The sequence below is a fragment of the Elephas maximus genome, chromosome 6 (genome assembly GCF_024166365.1).
Source record: "Elephas maximus indicus isolate mEleMax1 chromosome 6, mEleMax1 primary haplotype, whole genome shotgun sequence".
Taxonomy (NCBI): Eukaryota; Metazoa; Chordata; class Mammalia; order Proboscidea; family Elephantidae; genus Elephas; species Elephas maximus.
In genome coordinates, this window is record NC_064824.1 from 71,776,290 (window position 1) to 71,798,076 (window position 21,787).

At 41.3% G+C, this 21,787-nt stretch overlaps 1 long non-coding RNA gene across 3 annotated transcripts in view; it reads right to left on the reverse strand.

Moving 5' to 3' along the window:
* Positions 1 to 21,787, reverse strand: part of LOC126077802 (uncharacterized) — a 161,336-nt gene that overhangs the window by 111,351 nt on the left and 28,198 nt on the right. For 2 of the 3 annotated variants that reach the window (XR_007517855.1, XR_007517858.1), the window contains exons 2-4: positions 4,767 to 4,824; positions 4,539 to 4,663; positions 699 to 814 (exon numbers count right to left, since the gene is read on the reverse strand). The exons of the other annotated variant lie outside the window; for it this stretch is intronic. This is a non-coding gene — a long non-coding RNA (uncharacterized LOC126077802). The remainder of the gene's footprint in view (positions 1 to 698; positions 815 to 4,538; positions 4,664 to 4,766; positions 4,825 to 21,787) is intronic. 3 annotated transcript variants of the gene reach the window in all.

Here is a 21,787-nt window from a genome sequence, read left to right on the forward strand (position 1 = left end):
TGGATCCAAATTCAGGGGCAGGTGGCCTGTCCCACATTGATTCTACCGCAGATTTATTGGGTGTGTAAATATAGAGCTATTTGCTATTAGAGAACCCATTAAAATACTCTAAATCCATCTTTCTTCAAAAGAGGACGTAGCATCTTGCTAAGAATAATCTGAGCATGAAATGGCTTTCCTGTGTAGTTTAAGCTGCTTCTCAATCGCTGAAACTGGAGTCAGTTGCAAGCTTGTCAGAATGAATCCTCCCACCCAAAAATGTCCTGAGGGACAGCGATCTCCTATTAAAGTAGGATATAGAAGTGCTTTGTCAGGCAGGAAAAGGACAGGGATGAGAGGAATCTGAACTCCATTTGGCCAACAGTGAGTGCTTGCCAAATGAAAGCTGCCTGTCAATATATGAGGAAAAAGGCACACCCACTAGGCGAGCACCTTCAAAAGCAAGTGATAAATATCACACACACACACATTTTATTACATTTTTAAGATAAAATTTAAGTACTATTAACTCACTTTAAATAGAATTATTTTTAACACTTCTGCTTTACCCCGAAATTAAGCCAGTCCTACCCCCATAAAACTTTGGAACCAAAAAAACAAAAGTGTGGAGGAGATTTGAAGAACAAGTCAAAAGGGTTTTATGTTAAGAGGGCATACCAAAAAAATTTTTTTAATTATCTTTGAATTCAGTCACTTACCTGATCCTGTAAGGCCCAGACACTTGCAAATGCAAAATAGATTTCACACAGTTCAGGAGGAGAGTCTGGGGGAGTATTCTGGGCTGTCAGGAGACAATCCCATAATGAGCACAAGTCTTCAATAAAGACAAACAGAATAAAAGGGCTGTGTTAAAATGACTGCAGCCGTGCATAATAGCTGAGCGGCAAAGATACTACAGAAATGGTAATGAGTACAATAATGCTCTGAACTTGGAGTGTTTTTATTTAAAAGATTTTGATTAACCAGAAAATGAGCGTTAATCCCGGCAACTTGGAAAATAACAACAAGCCATCTTACTGCTACAAGCAAAAGGTAAGCAAAAGGACAAGAAAACATTAACTGGGGAAATAGACCTTTTGAAAAATTAACAATTCAGAGCATTAGCTGGAATATGATAGCAGGTCTACTCCTAAATCCCCAATTTACAATGGCCTGTTATATCCTGAAATTCCAACCCTTAAATTCCTGAGAAGCCAGTTAGAGGCAATGCTCTGGTTTCACCAAGTAGATAAATGCATTTAAATTTTTTTTCAATAATCCAGAATTCATATTTTGGAAAAAATACACCTTGTGTCAATCACCTTCAAAACTTGGGAAATTCAGTGAGACATGAAGGGTCAGATGCCTACTGTTTAGGGTTAGCTGTCATTGAGTTGGCTTCAATTCATGGTGACCCTGTGCAAAACTGAACAAGATACTGTCAGGTCCTGCGCATTGCCGGATGCAAACCTGATTCTTGTGATCCACAGAGTTTTCATGGGCTGATTTTCAGAAGTAGATTGCCAGGCCTGCCTACCTAATCAGTCTTAGTCTAGAGGCTCTACTGAGACCTGTTCAGCATCACAACAACATGCAAGCCTACAGTGATAGACAGGTGGTCATTATGCATGAGGCCTGTCCTCAAATACCAGAGTAGTGGACAAAAAAGAAGTCAGAGATAACTAGCTTACTTATAAAAGTCTAGGCTAAGGACATGCTACCCCACCAAGTTCCCTGTTTCTGCACTAAAAAGATAGTTGTTATTTTTATCTACTACATGACCCTTTTTTTTTTTTTTAATGGAAGAAGACCTGGCATTATTGTATGAATAATAGAAAAAAAAAATAGAAGCAGACCTCAAAACAGGAAACTGATTGTCTTAAAGCTTTCCATTAGCAATCAAGCGCTTACAAAATGCAGGCATTGAAAAGGCAAACTTGTAAGACTTTCTCCAAGATGTTCTGACACCATTTTTCCTGAATTTATACTTGGGATGTGGGAGATTTCAAAGCTCCATAGCCATAATTTCTATTATAGTCTATAATCACATGATAGCTATTGTTGAGCTCACAGAACCTCAAACTCAACGTGTCTAACCCTTTACTTGATGACTGGTGTGTTTCCCTAAATTCCTTCTCTCAGTCAGTGTACTATGATCCTCATGGCCTTTTAAGCTAGAAATGTCAAAGTTGTCTTAGACTCTCTCACAAAGTCTCATCAATTCTACATTAGAAATGTCTCTTGAGTCTGGTTCTTCTCCATTTCTTAGTTCAGAAAACCTGCAAAAATTCCAATAACCTTAAAAGATCTCTCTACTCCCCTGACTACATTTGTCTCCAGTCTTTTCTTACTAAGACATAACTGATAATGTTATTCTTAAATATTTCCACTGCCCCACCCCAAACAACAACAACAAAAAAAAAACAAATTCATTGCTGTCGAGTCAATTCCTACTCATAGTGAACCTATAGGACAGAGTAGAACTGCCACATAAGGTTTCCAAGGAAAGCCTAGTGGATTTGAACTGCCGAACTTTTGGTTAGCAGCCATAGTTCTTAACCACTATGCCACCAGGGTTTCTCACCCCAAACAAAGACCATGCAATTCACTATGTTCTTCACAATCTGCTCTACCTTTATCTCCCAACCCTAACTACAAACAATCTACCTTCTGAACACGTTGAATTTCTAAACCTCTCCCAAGTCCACCATGTTTTCTCACAATTCAACTTTTGTACTTTTTTTTTTTTTTTTTTTTGGCAAAATCGTCCTTGAGCCTAGACAAGAAGGACCGCTGCCCAGAGCCCTATGCTTCAGAGGGCTCCTCTGGCCATACTCTTCCACTGGGTGGGAAGTCTGTCGGGTCAGGGCCATGCGCTTGCTCAGGCAGTACACACACCCCACTCCTGGGACCAAGGACTCCAGATTTCCATGTCCAAAGGAAGGGAGCCTGCTTCTAGGGCCTGTGAGAGCCTCTTTTCATGTATTCCCTCCAGAGGGCAGGCCATGCCACCATTCTGCACATTCCTAGGCCTGAGGGTGGCCAAGATGCAGCTGCTCACAGGGGCCTGGGCTAAAGACAGAGTCTCCACAGGATAGAGTTGAGGGTGGAAAAGAAAGGAAAGAAGTTCCTGAGGAGCGGCACCTAAGCATAGGGCTCCAAGCTGTTATACTCCAGCATGGAACTCCGAAGAGTCCTAAAATTAAAAATTTGAACTTAGCCTTCCAGGCCATTGTGAAAATAAATTTGACAAAGTCAGGGGTCAGGGTAGATTGTATTGTATTTAACAGTTCGTTAGTTTGACTTGTAACTTTTAAGTATTTAAATATATGGTATGTGACCTCTTTTTGTGTTCCTGGCCTGGGCCTTCAGTAACCAACCATTAAGGGTAGACCTGCTTTTCTGTCCTGCTGTAATATTCTTGCTCACCATGTCTGCCTGGTGAACTCCTATTCAGCCTTCAAAACCCATTGCAAATATTACTTCTTCAGGGAAGCCTTTATCTATCTTTTTCTAAGGAAGAGTTAGTTACTTTTATTTATTTGGAATTTTTTATTGTAACTAGTAAGTAACATTATTGAGTAGTTACACACACACACAAAAAAGATCTTCTCCCCTTCCTTCTTCTTAAACAAATCTAGATAACAGGAATGCAGCTGTCCTCAGACAGGTGGGAGCTGGGAGCTGGAGAGCGGTCAGATCCCCAGGTGACATGCTCAGGTGCTTAGCCATCTCCCACCTCTGCCTCTGCTTCACTCTTCTCCCTCTGCAGACCAGCCCTTCCACCACTCGTCCGCATGGTGAAACGTGGCCATGCTACACCTCACAAAATGAAAATTAGATGCCCTAGATTATCTACTGGAGGAGCGCTGGTGGCAAAAATGGCTAAGTGCTCGGCTGCTAACCAAAAGGTTGGCAGTCCAAACCCACCGGGCTCTGCAGGAGAAAAGACCTGGCGATCTGCTCCAGTAAAGATTTCAGCCTACAAAACCCTATGGGGAAGTTCCATTCTGTCACATGGCGTTGTCATGGATCTAAATCAACTTGATGGTACCTAACAACGACAAGATTACCTGTTTCTTTCTTTCTTTCTTTTAAATGTATATTTAAAAGCTTTCTGAGAATTTTCCCTTTCTGGAGTTTTTATATCTCTTGCTTTCAAAAGACCAGTCCCGATAGAGGTTAACTTTTTAATGCCAATTCCAAATTCCCAGGGAAGGAATTTGCCATATCCTTCTGGGATGGGATGACACCCTGAGATATTAACCCCTCCAGGCCCTTGTCTTTTCCTTATTCAGTCAGGGGCATCCGTTGCCTTGGAGACTGGGAGTAGAGAGAGAGAGAAGGCTACTGCATTTCAGAAGCCTTGACTTTCACTTTACACAACCTAGGTGCTAAAGAGACTCTGGACTTAGTGAATGCATGAGCAGGGGTGGATTATCCAATAGGCAATGATAAGCACGGTGCTTACCTTGCTTACCAGATCATCTGTACTGAACAATTTCACATGGGTTTTTCACTACAGATTAGTAAGTAAGCACAAGTAAACCCATGCTTACCTTGCTTACTGGGTCTTCTGCCCCTGTCAGGGATTGTAAATTTGTCAGGGATTGTAAATTTAAAAAGAGGCTTTGATTCTGTAGGAAGCTGCTGTGAGGTTGGAAGAGAGAGATGCCAGCCATACCTAGAAACAGAATCTACGATATGGTAAAACAAAACAAAACAAAAAAAAATATGAAATTGTTCACTACAGATGATCTGGTAAGCAACATAAGCACTATGCTTACCTTGTCTATTAGATAATCCATCTCTGTGCACGAGAATGAAGAGCAAGGCTTCATGCACCTGTGAACACATAAACCCCCAAACCACACATGCAACTGGGCAGAGGAAAAGCGGAGAGTCAGATACCGGCTGTCCCTGTTGTAGTGCCTTTACCTGGGCTGAACCCCACAGGAAGAGCAGAAGCACAGAAATCATGATAGTTAGGCACAGGTCTAGAGCAGGGCTGACCTGTGTCCCATTCCCAAGTGGAGCTTTTAGTTCCACCACCAGGATTCCCCCACCTTGGGTGGCATGGTGTGGGACACACGGCTGAGCAGGTGTCTGGGCTGATGGGCCTGTAGGAGCTTCACTGAGCAGCCATAGTGTGGCTGAACCCCATGCGGGAGCGGTGGGATGGTTTCCTGTGTGCTAGAGGAGGGGTTCTCAAAGAAGCCTGGAGAGCCTTCTGGGCCTGAAGGTGCCATTGTGGGCACAAAGACGGCCCAGTGGCAAGTTACAAGGACCAAGAACCAGGCTTGGGTGAGGGCAGAGAAGGAAAAGACACAGTTTAGGGCCATCTGCTTACATAAGAAACATGGAACTTAGTTTTGAAGAAAGGGGAGGAACCCTGAAATGACTGCCTCATGGTTGCGTGGAGGTTTCAGCTAGAAACCCGTGATACAAGATCAATATTTTTAATATAAAAATGTTTTTCTCTTGCTTATACTATGTGTGATCAAGCAGTTCCAGCACATGAATTATACTTGTCTTGGAATATGCATTTTTCCCACCAATTTAAACAAACCTGGGTTCCCAAGGCAAGTTTTCAAGCCCGATGAGGGGCAGCCTTTGCCCAAAGAAGTTAAACCATCAAGATCCCAAGTAGCAGATTGTGCTCCATGACAGTTAAGTGTGGGCCCAGCCAGGAAGCTGCTGAGCTCTGAGCTCTGCCCTGGGAGCAAGGAGGGCAAGGACAAAGAGGACAGTATGTCCAGGCTTGGTCTGTGGAATTGCAGCTGTTCTTTAGCGTCAAGTCCTGAGCAGAGTAAACTAAACATGTCTCAACAACACAGTTGTTGTTGTTGCCAGCTACCATTGCATTGGCCCCAACTCGTCGTGGCCCTTTGCACAATGGAATGAAATGCTGCTCAGTCTTGTGCCATCCTCACAATTAGTTGCAGGTCAGACCTTTGTGACCCATAGGGTTTTCACTGACTGATTTTCGGAAGTATATCACCAGGCCTTTCTTCCTAGTCTATCCTAGTCTGGGAGCTCTGCCGAAACCCATTCAGCATCATAGCAACACTCAAGCCTCCACTGACAGACGGGTGGTGGCTGCTTGAAAAGCACCCAGAACATGAAAATTAGGTGGCATGGATGACAACATGTTTCTGTTTTTTAAAAATGTCTTTAAATAAAAGATGTGAGAATTTTCCCTTTCTGGCTAGTTTTCATTTGCAGCAGCCATTGTGTTTAAATCAGGATTTCAAAGTAGTTCTTCCTGATTCAGATGTGGCAGATGAAGTGAAACAAGAAGAGACTTGAATTTTTACAATTTGGGCACTTGGGAACAGTAGCCAGAAGGGGAAATATTACAGGTTGAAGCCCTGGAATGGGGGACTCAGAAGAGGTGTAGTGAGCCCTTTCAGGAGACTGATATGTGAGACTGGATTATTGGCAGGACTGTGGAGAGTGGCACACATCCAAAGCAGACTGCTCAGCTGCCATCTTTGAGCAGGGCACCGCTGTTTCCAACTCTGCTCAAAATCCAAATGGCAAGAGATTTGGTTGCTATGCAATGCCTATGCTGCCCTTGTTTTCTAAGAGGGAGACTAGGTTTCTAGCAGGGCTTCGACTCATAATTTTTCCCATTCTGGTTATCATTCTGGTTAACCCAAATTAAAAACAAAAAAAATTCAGATCTGTTCCAGTGTCACTTCCACGACCATGACTGAACCAGCAAGAACCAGTTTGAAGCCCTGATTTTAATCAACAGGAAAAAAAAAAAAGTAAGTAGGTTACTGGCTAAGAAAGTCTCTGCTGATAGCTTTGTCAATGCCATACTTTTTTAAAAGAATATCTGAAGTCACTATTTCATTAAACATATTATTTTATCTGATATAATTATCTCTGAGACCCCAAAGATTTCCATGGTAATTTCTATTGTTTGCCAGGATTTCTGTGGTTTGGGCTAGAAGTGGCAAACGTGCCACTTCTGTTCTGAGCAACACCAGCAAGAAGGCACTTACAGCTCCAACAGACGGGAGCTTTTTTTTTTTTTTCAGTTCAATGAAAACTTAATAATCCATTGTTTTCTTTCCTTTGAGGACATTCAGGAAAGAAAGGGTCATTGCTCAACATGAGGGACAAATTGGTACCGTCATAAGAGAGGGCAGGATATGAATTGTGCTTCTCTGGAGCGACCTGACAGATGGGAACGTGAGCGTGAACGGCACACTCACCTCTCACACGCACCACTCTCTCTCCCCGCTTCCTTGAAGGGCAACACACTGTCAGTTAAAACAACAGCAGAGAGCATCGGCAGAACAATAGATTTTGATTAGAAAAACACTAATGCCATATCTGTTTGTTAATTGTAGACTCTTAACAATTTCTGTCAAATGTGGAATCCTTTTTTAAATTTCAGGGAAGTAATCACAGCCTTCTGAAATTCCGTGTGAGCCCTATCCATTCAGGCTTTTGTTTGCATAATGTGTCAAAGTTTGGGTGGGTTGGGCCCTGGTAAGAGGGACGTGCAAGCTAGTTCTCTTTCCAAGGGCACTTGAGAAAGCCAGTGTTGATCTTACTGTTTTAATCACGAAGGACTGAAGATAACCAACTGAAAAGTTTTTGATCAAGATGTTTACATTTTCAATATAAGCACTGGAATTGAGAGAGAAATCATACAACACATACAGAAGCCACAGTTTTTATTCTTCCACATGGACTCTGAATCAGAATTTTCAGGTCGTTATTATCTGCTCTGCTGAAACGAAGAAAGGAGAAGAAATCCATCCAAATGAAGGGAAAATAAAAACCAGGAGGGGGAGGTTTTTTGGGAAATGCTGTTCTGAGAAAACAGAAGACTTAAACGAAACGACAGTAAAAAAAAAAAAAAAAAAGGTACTTAATAATAACTAAACATGGAGTGGAGTCCCTGGGCGGTCCAAACAGTTAATGCACTTGGCTGCTAACTCAAAGACTGAAGGTTGGAGTCCACCCAGAGGCACCTCGGAAGAAAGTTCTGGCAATCTACTTCCCAAAAATCAGTCACTGAAAACACTATGAAGCGCAGTCCTGCTTTGACGCGCCTGGGGTTGCCATGAGTCAGAGCTGACTCTAGGAGCAACTGGCACTGGTTTAAAACATACTGTACAGTAGTGGGGCAGAATCATTCTGACTTATCAATGTTGGTGGTAGCAAGGGCAGGGGTGGGAGCCGTTCCAGCTTAACCCTTGGTTAACAACTTGCTGAGAGTCAAACACATCTGAGTCAAGCATATCAGGACATATTGGACAAGTAGGTGGGACAGGTTTGCCTGAAATTTCTTTGGAAACCCTGGTGGCATAATGGTTAAGTGCTATGGCTGCTTACCAAAAGGTCAGCAGTTCGGATCCACCAGGCACTCCTTGGAAACTCTATGGGGCAGTTCTACTCTGTCCTAGAGGGTCGCTATGAGTCAGAATTGACTCGACGACAGTGGGTTTGGTTTGGTTTTTTTAAGGAACTGGGGAGCCTTTTGTATAATAACTCATTATTAGGAGAGAAAGATCTGCTCACATTGTGTTTGACCCCATAGGCCTATGTCTACTATTTGGATTTATCTCCTATACCAAGACCAAACCAAACCCATTGCTGTCGAATCAATTCTGACTCACAGCAACCATGTAGCGACTCTATAGGACAGTGCAGAACTGCCCCATACGGTTTCCAAGGAGTGCCTGGTGGATTTGAACTGCTGACCTTTTAGTTAGCAGCCATAGCTCTCAACCACTACACTACCAGGGTTTCCTTATCTCCTATACGAGCCCCAAATTTTGACTCATGCCTGGGTCCTAATTGGGAATGGGAAAGAAGGGAGTAATAAGTTGTTTGTGAAGAACCACTTGACTAAAATATACATGAGTATGTTTGGCTCAAGCAACACTGCTTGGAGATCCTTGCAATAGCAAACACAAGAAGAGGAGAAAGGTCTCCTTCCCGCTTTCTTACCTGGACACCAGACACCCTTCATACTCTAGGGGCACTTGGTGTTACCACTGGGATAGAAACTCATTGGCTGGAGGTACCCAGTGGAGGGTGAAACCACTGCCTGCCCAGACTTGCATCAGAGCACCTGTAAAGACACTCCCTGAGGACTCTCAAAAATACCTGGTGGGGAGTGCTATTTTCAGGAGACTAAAGGTCTGACTGAGCAAACGGGATAAAAAGCCAATGAGATATTCATGACTGCCATGGACTGCATTGTGTCCCCCCAAAAGATGTGTCAACTTGTTTGGGCCATGATTCTCAGTATTATGTGGTTGTCCTCCATTTTGTGATTTTCCTACACATTATAAATCATAATCTCTGCCTGTGGTTAAAGAGGATTAGGTAGGATGTAACACCCTTGCTCAGGTCACACCCTGATCCAATATAAAGGGAGTTTCCCTGGGGTGTGGCCTGCACCACCTTTTATCTTATAAGAGATAAAAGGATAGGGAAGCAAGCAGAGAGTTGGGGACCTCATACCACCAAGAAAGTAGTACCAGGACCAGAGCACATCCTTTGGACCCGGGGTTCCTGTGAGGAGAACCTCCTAGACCAGGGAAAGATTGATGACAAGGACCTTCCTCCAGAGCTGACAAAGAGAGAAAGACTTCTCCTAGAGCTGATGCCCTGAATTTGGACTTCTAGCCTATTAGACTGTGAGAGGATAATTTCTCTTTGTTAAAGCCATCCACTTGTGGTATTTCTGTTATAGCAACAGTAGGTGGCTAAAACCAAAAAAAACCAAACCCAGTACCATCAAGTCAATTCTGACTCATAGCGACCCTATAAGACAGGGTAGAACTGCCCCATAGAGTTTCCAAGGAATGCCTGGTGGATTTGAACTGCTGACCCTTTGGTTAGTAGCTGTAGCACTTAACCACTACGCCACCAGGGTTTCCAGTAGATGGCTAAGACAATGATATTTAAGTAAGTCATGGCATTTCTCTCTTCTCTAGTTTTTATAGCTTTACAAATTGGAATAAACATCCTAACATATTGCTAAATCTCAAAGCTTTCAATGACTCATTGCAAGTAAAGTTCTATATGGATATAAACCCTTACTGTGAAATATTGTTGAATAGCATAATACAGCATAATACAGCGTTTGAATTTTTGGCACAGAGCTTTTCTTCCTCCACTATGTATTCTGATGTAAAAAAAAAAAAAGTTTCTAACCATAAAAAGGCCTCAACAAATACAACTCTTAATGTACTTAAAAATAAATTTATGTTTGTATTCAATTCTAGGGATTTTTTGTCATCCCATACCAGTTATCTATTGCTGCATAACAAATCACTCCAAAACTTACACCACAAAAAGTTGAACTGGCAAAATAAATAAATGAAAAGCTTATACTAAATAAATATTGAAATGTCTAAAATTAAAGGGATTGACTATACCAAGCATTGGTAAGGATGTGGAGCAACTGGAACTCCCATACCCTGCTAATGAGAACATAAAATGGTGCAACCACTTTGGAAAACAGTTGGCAAGTTCTTAACCAGTTAAATATACACCTACCATATGATCCAGCTAGTCCATATTCCAACATTGAGAATATTCCATATCTATATTCTCAAGAGAACAAAAGCGTACAGCCACACAAAGAATCATGAGCGTTCACAACAGCTTCCATTTGTAATAGCTAAAAACTGGAAATTATCCAACCAAATGCCTATCAGCAGGTAAGTGGATAAACAAATTGTAGTATGTTCACGCAATGGAATACTACTCAGTAATAAAAAAGAATAAACCACCAATACACACAATAGCATTAATGAGTCTCAATAATGCTGAGTGAAAGAAGCAAGATTTTTAAACATACATACTCTATGAGTTCATTTATATAAAATTCTAGAAAATGCAAACTACTCTACAATGACAAAAAGTAGACCAGTGGTTGCCTGGTGGGGAGAAGAGGACAGGGAGAAATTATGAATGGATACAAGGGAATTTTAGGGGCAATAGATATGTTCACTATCTTGATTGTGGTGGTGGTTTTACAGGTGTACTCTATATATATGTGAAAACTTTAAATATTTACAATTTATTATATGTCAATTATACTACAATAAAAAATTTAAGTCAAAATTTTGAAAAGCAATGCTAGGGGAGGCATGAAAGCTTGGTGGCTTTAAACTAACAAAGTAAAATAAAATTATTTAATTTGCTCAAGGATCTACAAATTGTGCAGGCTTGATGGGGAAGGCTCCATCTCTGCTCCTTTTGGCACTAGCTGTGGTAACCACATGGGGGCTGGAGGATTGGATTCCAACTCACACGTTGACAAGTTGTTACTGTCTGTAGACTGGTATTTGTTTGATATTACTTGCAGCTGAAAGCATTTCTGACTAGTACAAGTACACTAAAAAAAAAAAAAAGGGGAGTAAAAGAAAATGAAGCTGGAAGTATAGAAAAGAGTCAAAAAGCAAAGGGCTCCATATGGCAGACTGAAATGTTTGTATTTTATTCTCTGGAATGAATCCAACATTTCTTGCCTGAGTGACTGGATGGATGGACTGGTACAGAGAACAGAGAAGGAAATACAGATGGCGAGAAGGGGGAACTCATTAGTTTGGATTGAGATGTGTTAAATTTTTATGGCTCTAAACAGTGGCAACTCTAAAGCTAGTGAGGCTCCAGGCAAAAGCTATAAATGAAACAGGTTAAATTTTTCTGAAGTTACTCACTTTTGACTTTTTGCCAAACTTAATTCAAGTTTTTTGTTTCTGTCCTGTTCTCTCCTGCCTAGGCTTCCCCCCCCCCGCCCCCCTCTCTTTTGGTAAAGGTGCAAACGTCGTTTTATTATTAGTCACTACCAATGGGTAATCCACTTTTTCAATCAATTTATGTTGTTTACCAAGAAAAAAAAAAACATGAAAATTGCCAGTACAGTTTAGTTTTTAAGTTCTGAGAAATACAATCAGTTCTTAAAAACCAAGATATTGCAGAATTCTCATTAGCTGAATTCACGTATGCCCCAGTTGGTAAAAACATTCATCAAGAGTATGCATTCACAAGGGTTTAGATTTTGGTAACTGCTCTTCAACTAATGTTGAACTCATTATTTATACACACACACACATACACATTCCCATATGCATGCACGCATACATATATGTAAATCACATAGCACATACTGAAATTTGCCCTAAATAAATCGCTATATCTATATCCAGTTCAATTGGTTCCATAAGTGAAATACCCCAAACATACTCTCCTACAAATGACTAAAACTATGTGATGATTTATCATTTATGCAAACTTCTCTTAAAGGACTGGAGTAAGAATTATTGATGCTCTGCCCACTTTTCTGAGGATGTTTAGTGTGGTTCACAAGATGATCGGCTGGTCTATTGAGACCCTTGACAGCACATGACTCACCAATGGTACAGTCAATCCTCCCAGTAGAACACCCATAGATCATTCTGGGCTGGAGATATAGATATGGGGGTCACCAGAGATGACTGAAATTGGCTACATGTAGAGAGATGAGAAGGACCCAAGACAGAGGAGATCCTAAAACTGAAGGAACAAGCAGAGACATACAGTAAGAAGACTCAGAAATAGTATTGGACTTTAGAAGAGGATCAGGTAAGAATATCAGTCACCAAAACCAAGAGGGTAATTGAGTCTTGTCTCAGAAAGTTCCAGTGTCTGTTAAATTTTGCATTTGGTGGAGTGATTTCAGTGGAACCTGAGGTGGAATGGAAACCAAATTTCAGAGGGCTGAGGAGTAAATGGCAGGTGAGGAAGTGGAGACAGTAGTGATTACTCTTTCAGAAAGCTTGTCTGGGAAAGGAAGCAGAGTTAAAAACGGTAACTCTACAAGAGTGGAGAGCATAGGGAAATGTTTAAGATGGGAGTAACTTTTAAAGGTACAAAGGAAAGAATAACTGGAGAAGAAAGAGAGAGTTTGAAAATGTGATAAGGTAATTTCTCAAGCAGGATCCTGGAGAAACAGCGGAGCGATGGCATCTGTCCAAACAGAAGCATTAGCTTAGGCCAGGGGGAGAGACACCTCTTCCCCGAGACCAAAGGAAAGGAGAGCAGGAAGGTATGCATCACAAGTCATTTGGGGGGAGGGCAGTGTGGAATTCAGCAGTTCCATCCCTGACTGCCTCTCTTTTCTCTGTGATGTACTACTCGGGTCACCACCAGACTCAATTTGCCTCTTAGCCTCCCTTTGCGCCCTCAGTGCAAGGATCTTAGCCTTCCTTTAAGGCGCAAGGATCTAAGGCTGGGACACTTAAAAAAACTTATGTACTTGTTAATAGGTCTTTGGAATTAGAAAGCGTGGGGTCAGTTCTTGGCTCCATCACTTACCAGCTAGATAACCAATTATAAGTGGAATTAGTAACCTCACAAAAGCCTTATTATGACTAAGATAATGCAAATTTTTTTGATTTATGGAAACTCTCCAATTTTAAAATGTTAAGTCATCTTTTTAAACACTGTGAGGGAAATTAAAAAAAAAAAAAAACCCTTAGGTCAAACTCAGGCAGTAGGCCACCAGTTGGTGACTAAAAAACCAAAGAAGAAAAAAAAAAAAACATTGTTGCCAAGTCAATCCCGGCTCAGAGCGACCCTATAGGACAGAGTAGAACTGTCCAATAGGGCTTCCAAGGAGCAGCTGCTGGATTCCAATTGTGGACCTTTCGGTTAGCAGCAAAGCTCTTAACTTCTGTGCCATGACTGAGGGTATTAAAAATAATTGGGTATTCATTGTCAACTATTTACATAGCTAAAAAAAAGACACTCATAATATTTTCATTTCCTAAACTAATGCTTCAGAGCAAGATTAAGTCGAGTAATTTATTAAATATGAATTATTTCATACCTGAAAGGTATGTCATATCTGAAAAGTATTTCCAACACCACTTAGAGTAGATTAAAGATGGCTTCAAATTCTTTGACATCTAGAGGTGGGTCTAATTCCTCTCCCCTTGAATATGAGCTGGACGGGTGATTTGCTTTTGATCAATAGAATGTGGTAGAAGTAATGCCACGTGACTTCTGAGGCCAGGTTCAAAGAAACCTTGCAGCTTCTGCCTTTTCCTCTTGAAACATTCTGTCTTTGGATACTCCCTCTGGATGCTCCCTCTTGGAACCCAGCTGCCATGCTGTGAGAAGGCCAAGAGACATAGAGAAACCACATATATGCTCTCTGGTTGACACCCTGGCAGAGCTCTCAGCCAACAGCCAGGACCAACTGCCAGCCATGTGAGTCACCCATCTTGGAAATCTTTCCCAGTTGTACCTTCAGATGATTGCAGCCCCAGCCATCCTCTGACTGCAACTGAATAAGAGACCCCAAAGAGGAACTTCCCAGGCAAAATTGGGCAAGATAAAATGATTGTCTAAAGGCACTAAATTTGGTAGTAATTATTTTTCACACAGCAATAGATAACTGGAACATGACCTTAATGTAGTGTTCAGGAAATTCAACTTTCTTGAGCCTATGAAAATGCATCTGCTGTTAGCACTATTTCCATGTAATTTGTTTCTAATTGAGGTTGTTATGAAGGTGCATGGATTAATTTTAAAAGAATTAAATGCCTGAATCTTTAGACGAGAATTCTTTTTCACCCTGATTTCCTACTGTGAAAGCCTTAGCACAGCTCTAAAAAATCAACAAAAGAATTGTTAGAAATGTTTGTTCTCTTGCTTCTTGAGGCAAATATCATGGATATTCAAACAACATACTTGACGGAGGGTGAGCGGATTTTCAAGATGAAAAAGGAAAAGTAAAGCTCTTCTAGAAGGTTTTGGAGATTGCTAATCAAAAGTACTCAAAATAATAGGATAGCTAATTATCTCATTAGTAAGATTATGAACTAAAGGTGCAATTTAAAAATAAAATAAAATAATTTTCCCAGTTAGGTATCATATACGTAGGATAAAGAAAAGTTTCTTCTCTGCCTTGACGACACGGTAAAGGGGCCCAGATTTTCACATATGGTACATGAAGATGTTGAGTTTTGTTGTGTGTGATTTTTGAAGAATAATCTATACCCATTTTCTATTTACTTAGCTTATAAGTTCAAATAATAGGGAAGTATTATTTACAGAAGAGAAGACTAAAGACTTACAAAAGATACTAGACTCTTCCCCCACTTCCAGTTTTAAAAAAAAAAAAAGAAATGAAACATTATGGTACTACGGGGGAAAAAATACTATTCCAGAAATTAAACTATCAACTAGTAGAAAGCTCCAATTGTCCTGAAAACTCCCTACAGCCAATGAGCAAAAATTATTCTTGCCAGCTGGGCTCTCATGATCCAATCTCTGAGGAAAAATTCTCTTTAGAAAGGCCGCTTGATTGAGTCAAAATAATTCTTTTAATATCGGGACAAGGTTTTTTTTTTTTTTTAAAGAATCATCCTTTGAAAATGGAAGGCTTTCTTACTCTGCTTAGGAATTAGGAGACTGGTCATAGACAGAGGAAGTCTCGGTTCGGTGATTCTTCACCTTGGCTCTGCTGGAGAGACATAGAGAAGGTCCGTAGCTGAGCGGGAATTACTCTCACTTCCCGGCCTGCAGCAATGGGAACTCACTAGAGGAAATGGTCTTGGTTGTCTCAGTAGTCTCAGACTCAACTTTGCAGAAGTAATGTTTGTCTTCAGCAACCACTCATTTTATACTAATTATGTTGGCCACTTTCACATTTTCTGAAGCCTTGGTGGTACAGTAGTTAAGAACTTGGCTGCTAACCCAAAGATCTGTAGTTCCAATCCACCAGCCACTCCTTGTAGGGTCACTAAGAGTCAGAACCGACTCCACGGATCCTAACAACAGAGGTCATGCAAAGCTAATGACTCCTGAAAGGAAGCAAGCAGGAACCCAGCCCCTACCAGTCACAGCAAAGGGAGCGTGGAAGAAGAGGCTCGGATTCAAATAAAACTGGATATCGCAGGTCTCAGTGGCTCATCTTCAGCAACCTGTACTGTTTGGCTTTGAAACAAAAACAGCCAACCATTTTGAGTCTCATACCACGAGCAAGAACGCACACAAATTTTGTCAGGGAAGGAAGAGAACACATTTCATGTTATGAACACTGTATACCAACTGCCACAGAGAGACTTAGGAAATCTTTCATTGCTGTGTATGTAGAAATCTGGGCAAGATGACATATTCTTTGTCTTTTAAAGAGAGAGATTCAGTGTTCTTTACGTATTATAATCTTAGAACAGAACATCAGTCTTCAAATGAGTTTACCTGGCGCCACACTACTGCTGTAAGTAATCCTCTCATTGAAAACTTCAAGAGGAGGCGCTGGATGAGCCCTGCCCAAATATATCCGATAATCTCAACTGGTTGACTAATGAAAGGAGAGCAGATAAAGAATTAGCAAGGGTTCCCTCTGGGGTACAGAGAGGACATGTGGGAGTGATAGATGTTGACAGAGCACGCAGCCTCCCTGGGATACTATAGTCAAGGCAGGGTACCCAGTCTTGATTGTATTAATCCCAATAGTGTGGGGATTTCTGAGCTGCCAAGCCACATGACTGACAGTGGCTTCTTAAATGGTTTTTGTGTCCTCCTTGCTCTGCTTCCGCAGCAACCTCCCAGGTTACCATCCTCTAGGCCACTATTGAACATATAAGATCTGGTGCAACGGTTACAAGGGAGTTGGAATTTCCCCATAGAGGATAATTTGAAAGTGTATGGAGGCACTTCTGATTATCACAGTAATTGAATGAGAGGGGTACTACATACATACACCTAGGCATTACCGAACAATAAACAATCATCCTTCCACACCAGTGTTCACTGCAGCACAGTTCACAATGGTGAAAGGTGGAAACAACAGAAGTGTTCATCAACAGAGGAACAGCTAAACAAAATGCGGTAGATACATGCAATTAAATATTACTTAGCAATAAAAAGAAATGAAGTCTTGATGCATGCTACAACATGGATGAATCTTGAAAACGTCATGGTGAGTGAAATAAGTCAGTCACGAAAGGACAAATATTGTATGATCCCACTTACATGAAATAGGCAAATGAATGGAGATCAAAGCTTATTCATCGTTATCATGGGTGGGAGAGATGGGGGTAGGGGAGTCATCCCTGGGGGGGCACCAAATTCCTGTTAATGGCAGTAGAATAATTTAGAAACAGATAATGGTGATGGTTACACAACATGATGCATACCGTATTTTACACAAATAACACACATCTTCTACATTTGTTTGCCAACCACGCCCTCCCCTCTTGAGGTATCTTCATAAATGCACGTTCTAATTTTTTTACAGCAACATGTAAAAAAGCTGGCATAGTGGTACTTCTGAAAATACCTTTAGGAGGGAGGGAGCAGTTGGCAAACAAACATAGAAGGCGCCCACTATTTGCGTAAAAATACAGTAATCAATGTCACTGAATTGTACATGTAAAATATATTGAAATTGTGCATGTAAAAAATGTTGACTCAGCAAATGTTTTGTTATATATTTTCTTACCAGAATAAAAGATTTTTTTTAAAAATCCTTCCATCCACACCCCTCATGATAAATAATCCGCCATTTCTGAATATCGGTTCATGGCAGTAATGCTGCTCCTGGTATTTGAGACTCTGATGCCACACTCCTGGCCAGCCTGCATCTGTGGCTGTCACGGCCACGATACCTGTGTCGAGATTGTTATGCACTTGCACACAAGCATTTTCATATTAAAATAAAAGATATTTAATTTTAAATGACTTTTCCTTTATTTCTCTTTTCAGTTAAAGATAGGAGCCCTGGTGGCACAGTGGTTAAGTGATCGACTACTAACCAAAAGATCAAGAGCTCAAACCCACCAGCCGCTCCATGGGAGAAAGATGTGGCAGTCTGCTTCTGTAAGATTACAGCCTTGGAAACCCATGTCCTATAATGTTGCTATGAGTCGGAATTAACTCAATGGAAACAGGTTTCGTTTTATTGTAGGTAGAGCATTATATAATTTTTTTAATTTTGTACATAAGTAGATTATATCACCTACGGATTTCGTTCCTGGATAGTAAAGAGTATATTGAGAGGCACTGTGGTTCAGTGATAGACTTCTCACCTTCCATGAGGGAAACCTGGGTTTGATTCCCAGCCAGTACGCCTCATGCACAGCTACCACCCATCTGTCAGTGGAGGCTGGCATGTTGTTATGATGCTGAACAGGTTTCGGGGCACTTTCAGACTAAAACAGACCAGGAAGAAAGGCCTGGTACTCTACTTCTGAAAATTAGCCAAAGAAAATCCTGGATCATAACAGTCTAATCCGCAACCTATCCTGGGGATGGCACAGGACCTGGCAGCATTTCCTTCTTTAGTGCACTGCACTGCTAAGAGTCGGGGCTGACTCCATGGCAGCCAACAACAGCAACGACAAAGAGAGCATTAATGCAATGTTTAAATGGGGAGGGCAAGTTCTGTCAGGGCTGAAAACAACTACAGTAATGAGCTGGGAGGTCTAGGAGTTTGTAATTTCTCACTTACTGACTCAGGTATTCTCCTCCTCCTCCTGCTTATTCTCAATAAAATGCTAGGGAGGAAGGGAAAGGGAGAGAGGATGCTCAACGATTATTACCCACAGAAGGAAGGCTGGGGGAAAAGCTTCTCTACTCCCGGAATACCCTACAGCAGCCTCCTTCATTTGGGAGCACTGGGCATGATGTAGCTATCATCTGCTTTCTTATCTACTAGAATCCTATTCCCCCCCACCCAGCTCTCTGTTCACTTCTGATCAGTTCTTCTTTTTCTTTCTTTTTTTAACTGTGTGATTTTGGTTGTGTTCCTTCAAGGTCCTCAATCCAGCATCCAAGCTCTTTGGGAGAAAGATGCTATGTGAATGTCTGTCCGTAGCAAATACACAGTCACAAACAAAAGTTCCATAAAATCTAGTGGTCACTATTTAGAAAAGAAATTTACAGATTATTAAATTTCTTTGACATCAGCTGCTCAATTATCTTTTAGTGGATTAACTGTTTTCTTTAGGCACCAACCTAATTTATTTTAGACCTTAGATATAACTGTGCCGTGTCCAAGATTGTCTTCTAGAGTGCCTCAAACTTTCTCCTTTAAAACCAGTAAACTATTTACCAGGCATAGCCAGAATCTGACCAATCCAGAATCAAAAATATTTCCAAAATTTAAATATTTCCAAAATTTAAAGAGCTTATATCTGAAACAGCACAATCAAAAAAGACTCGATTCAAACCCTGAGTTGTTTTTTATTATATGGATTAAAGAATGAGTTATGTAATATATACTTGCACAGTGTTGTAGAGTAGTTGTTTCCCACCAGAACGTAAACCCTATAACTCATGTATCATCACCAGGTGAACAGCCAAGATGTCAGCTACACACGTCCGTGTCTCGGGGCTTGGAGTCCTAACTTTACCAACCAGTCTTCCCAAGCCCAGCAGTTCACGCCTTCAGCAAACACATCACAGTATATATGGACTTGGACTCTGGTTTAGGTATTACAATGGCATCATCTTTAAAATGGAAGACTATAAAAAATATTCGCTGTTTAGATGCATGTAAAGTTTAGACTCTGAGATAAACATTTTCTACCATAATTACGGAGTCCCTGGGTGATGCAAACAGTTAACACACTTGGTCGCTGACCAAAAGGTTGGAAGATCAAGTCCACCCAGAGGAGCCTCTGAGGAAAGGCCTAATGATCTTCTGAAAACCAGCCATTGAAAACCCTTTGGAGCACAGTTCCACTCTGACACACATGAGGTCTCCATGAATCGACTCAATGGCAACTGGTGGTACCATAATTCCGTTTTAAAACACAAGAAATAAACCACTGAAGAGCCATGCTGAGGTTAGGAAGACAGTCGACTGCCCTTAAACCAAGAAAACACACTCTGTGCGTTCCATTTTATTTCTATACAAATGGAGGCAGCTCTCAGGCACATTACTGGTTAAATCAGGCAAGAAGAGGCTTTTTTTTTTTTTTTTTTGGTAAGAAATGATTGGGTGTTTGTCTTCTACACAAACTCTCACACACACCATCAAAAGCATTAGTACAGAGCAATGGAATATTTTAACGGAATATGTGTATGCTTTATAAAGAGAACTTATATAAAACAAACACCCACGCTTACCTTCACAAGCATAGACAAGTATCCTAAAGGCAGGATTGGATTCACACAGAGAGCAAAGTCTGCTGTGCCAGGAAAGGGGAGGTGGCTAGAGGAGACAGGATGGAGAAGCTCCCTCCAGTGTGAGGGTTCATGGTCTAAGGGTCCCTCTTGGATTGTCTAAACTACCCCAAGAAACTGGACAAATTGTGAATTATATGCAAGCCCTCTGTTGCCATTGTGTGAGTATACAGTGTTATTTAAATACCAGTACTGTCTGGAGCCCTGGCGGCGTAGCAGTTAAGAGTTCAGCTGCTAACCAAAAGGTCGGCAGTTAGAACCCACCACCCACTCCTTGGGAATCCTGTGGGGCAGTTCTACTCTGTCCTATAGGGTAGAGACGGCAATGGGTTTGGTTTGGGTTTTGGGTACGGTCTACTTTCACAATGAGTTGACAATGGTGGAAGTTGTTATTGTTAGGTGACTTTGAGTAGATTTTGACTCATAGTGACCCCATGTAACAGAGTAGGGCTGCCCCACAGGGTTTCTCAGGCTGTAATCTTTACGGGAGCAGGTTGTCATGTCTTTCTCCTGTAGAGCCACTGGGTGGGTTTGAACTGTTAACCTTTAGTTAGCAGTGGGCGCTTAAGCATTGCACCACCAGGGCTCCTTAATGGTGGGGGAGGAAGGACAATAAAGGGGAAGGAACAGGAAAAAAAAAAAAAAGGACTGCTCCCCCTCCTCCTGCCCCTTGAATCAATCAACTATGGTTTTCAATGTCAAATTTCACAACAAAGTAGAGGCAGTGAGTGTGGAGAGGGCAAAAGAGAGCTGGTCTAGTTAATATTTGTCGAGTACTGATTTTTGTGCCAGGTACCTAGTATTTTGCATGTATTATCCCAGTTACTCCTCCCAGTAACCCCATGAGGCCCCTTTTACAGCCCAGGGAAGTGAGGCCTAGATAGTGAAGTGATATGCTCAGTGTCCGATAGAGAATGCAGTCTAAGCAAGAGTCCAAACTCTTAATTATGAAGCTTTACTGCCTCCAACCCACATCTTTAGACCCCCGATTTTACATAAAATGTTATATTATTTTATGCTCTAGGGATTTAATTGGAGGCATTCACAACAGCTCAACTTTTTGTTTTCTATTAACCCAACAAATTCCAAGTGGACTCGAGGAGCTAAAAATTTTTATTCTTGGTTAAAGATTGGAGAAAACCACCAAACTTTCAGAATGTGCTATCTATCTATGTAATCAGGATAGATAAAAACTTCCACCTGAGTCACTGTCCTTTCCCCGTGACACTGCCAAGGCCAATAGGACACAGCAGCTGGCAAATATGGATGGAAAACAGTTATATATTATACCTTTAAGGAAAGAAAAGGAAACCCTAGTGGTGTAGTGGTTAAGTGCTATAGCTGCTAACCAAACGGTCGGCAGTTCCAATCCAACAGGCGCTCCTTGGAAACTCTATGGGGCAGTTCTACTCTGTCCTATAGGATCGCTATGAGACGGAATTGACTCAGCGGCACTGGGTTTGGTTTTTCTTTGGTTTGAGGAAAGAAAAATAAAGGCAACAGAATCATCGATCAAGCCAATGACATTTTTCTGGAAAGAGAACACCCTTTCCATGTAAACACCCTACTCTAACACATGCCTAGAGCCTTGGTGGCACAATGGTTAAGCTCTCAGCTGCTAACTGAAAGGTCAGAGGTTCAA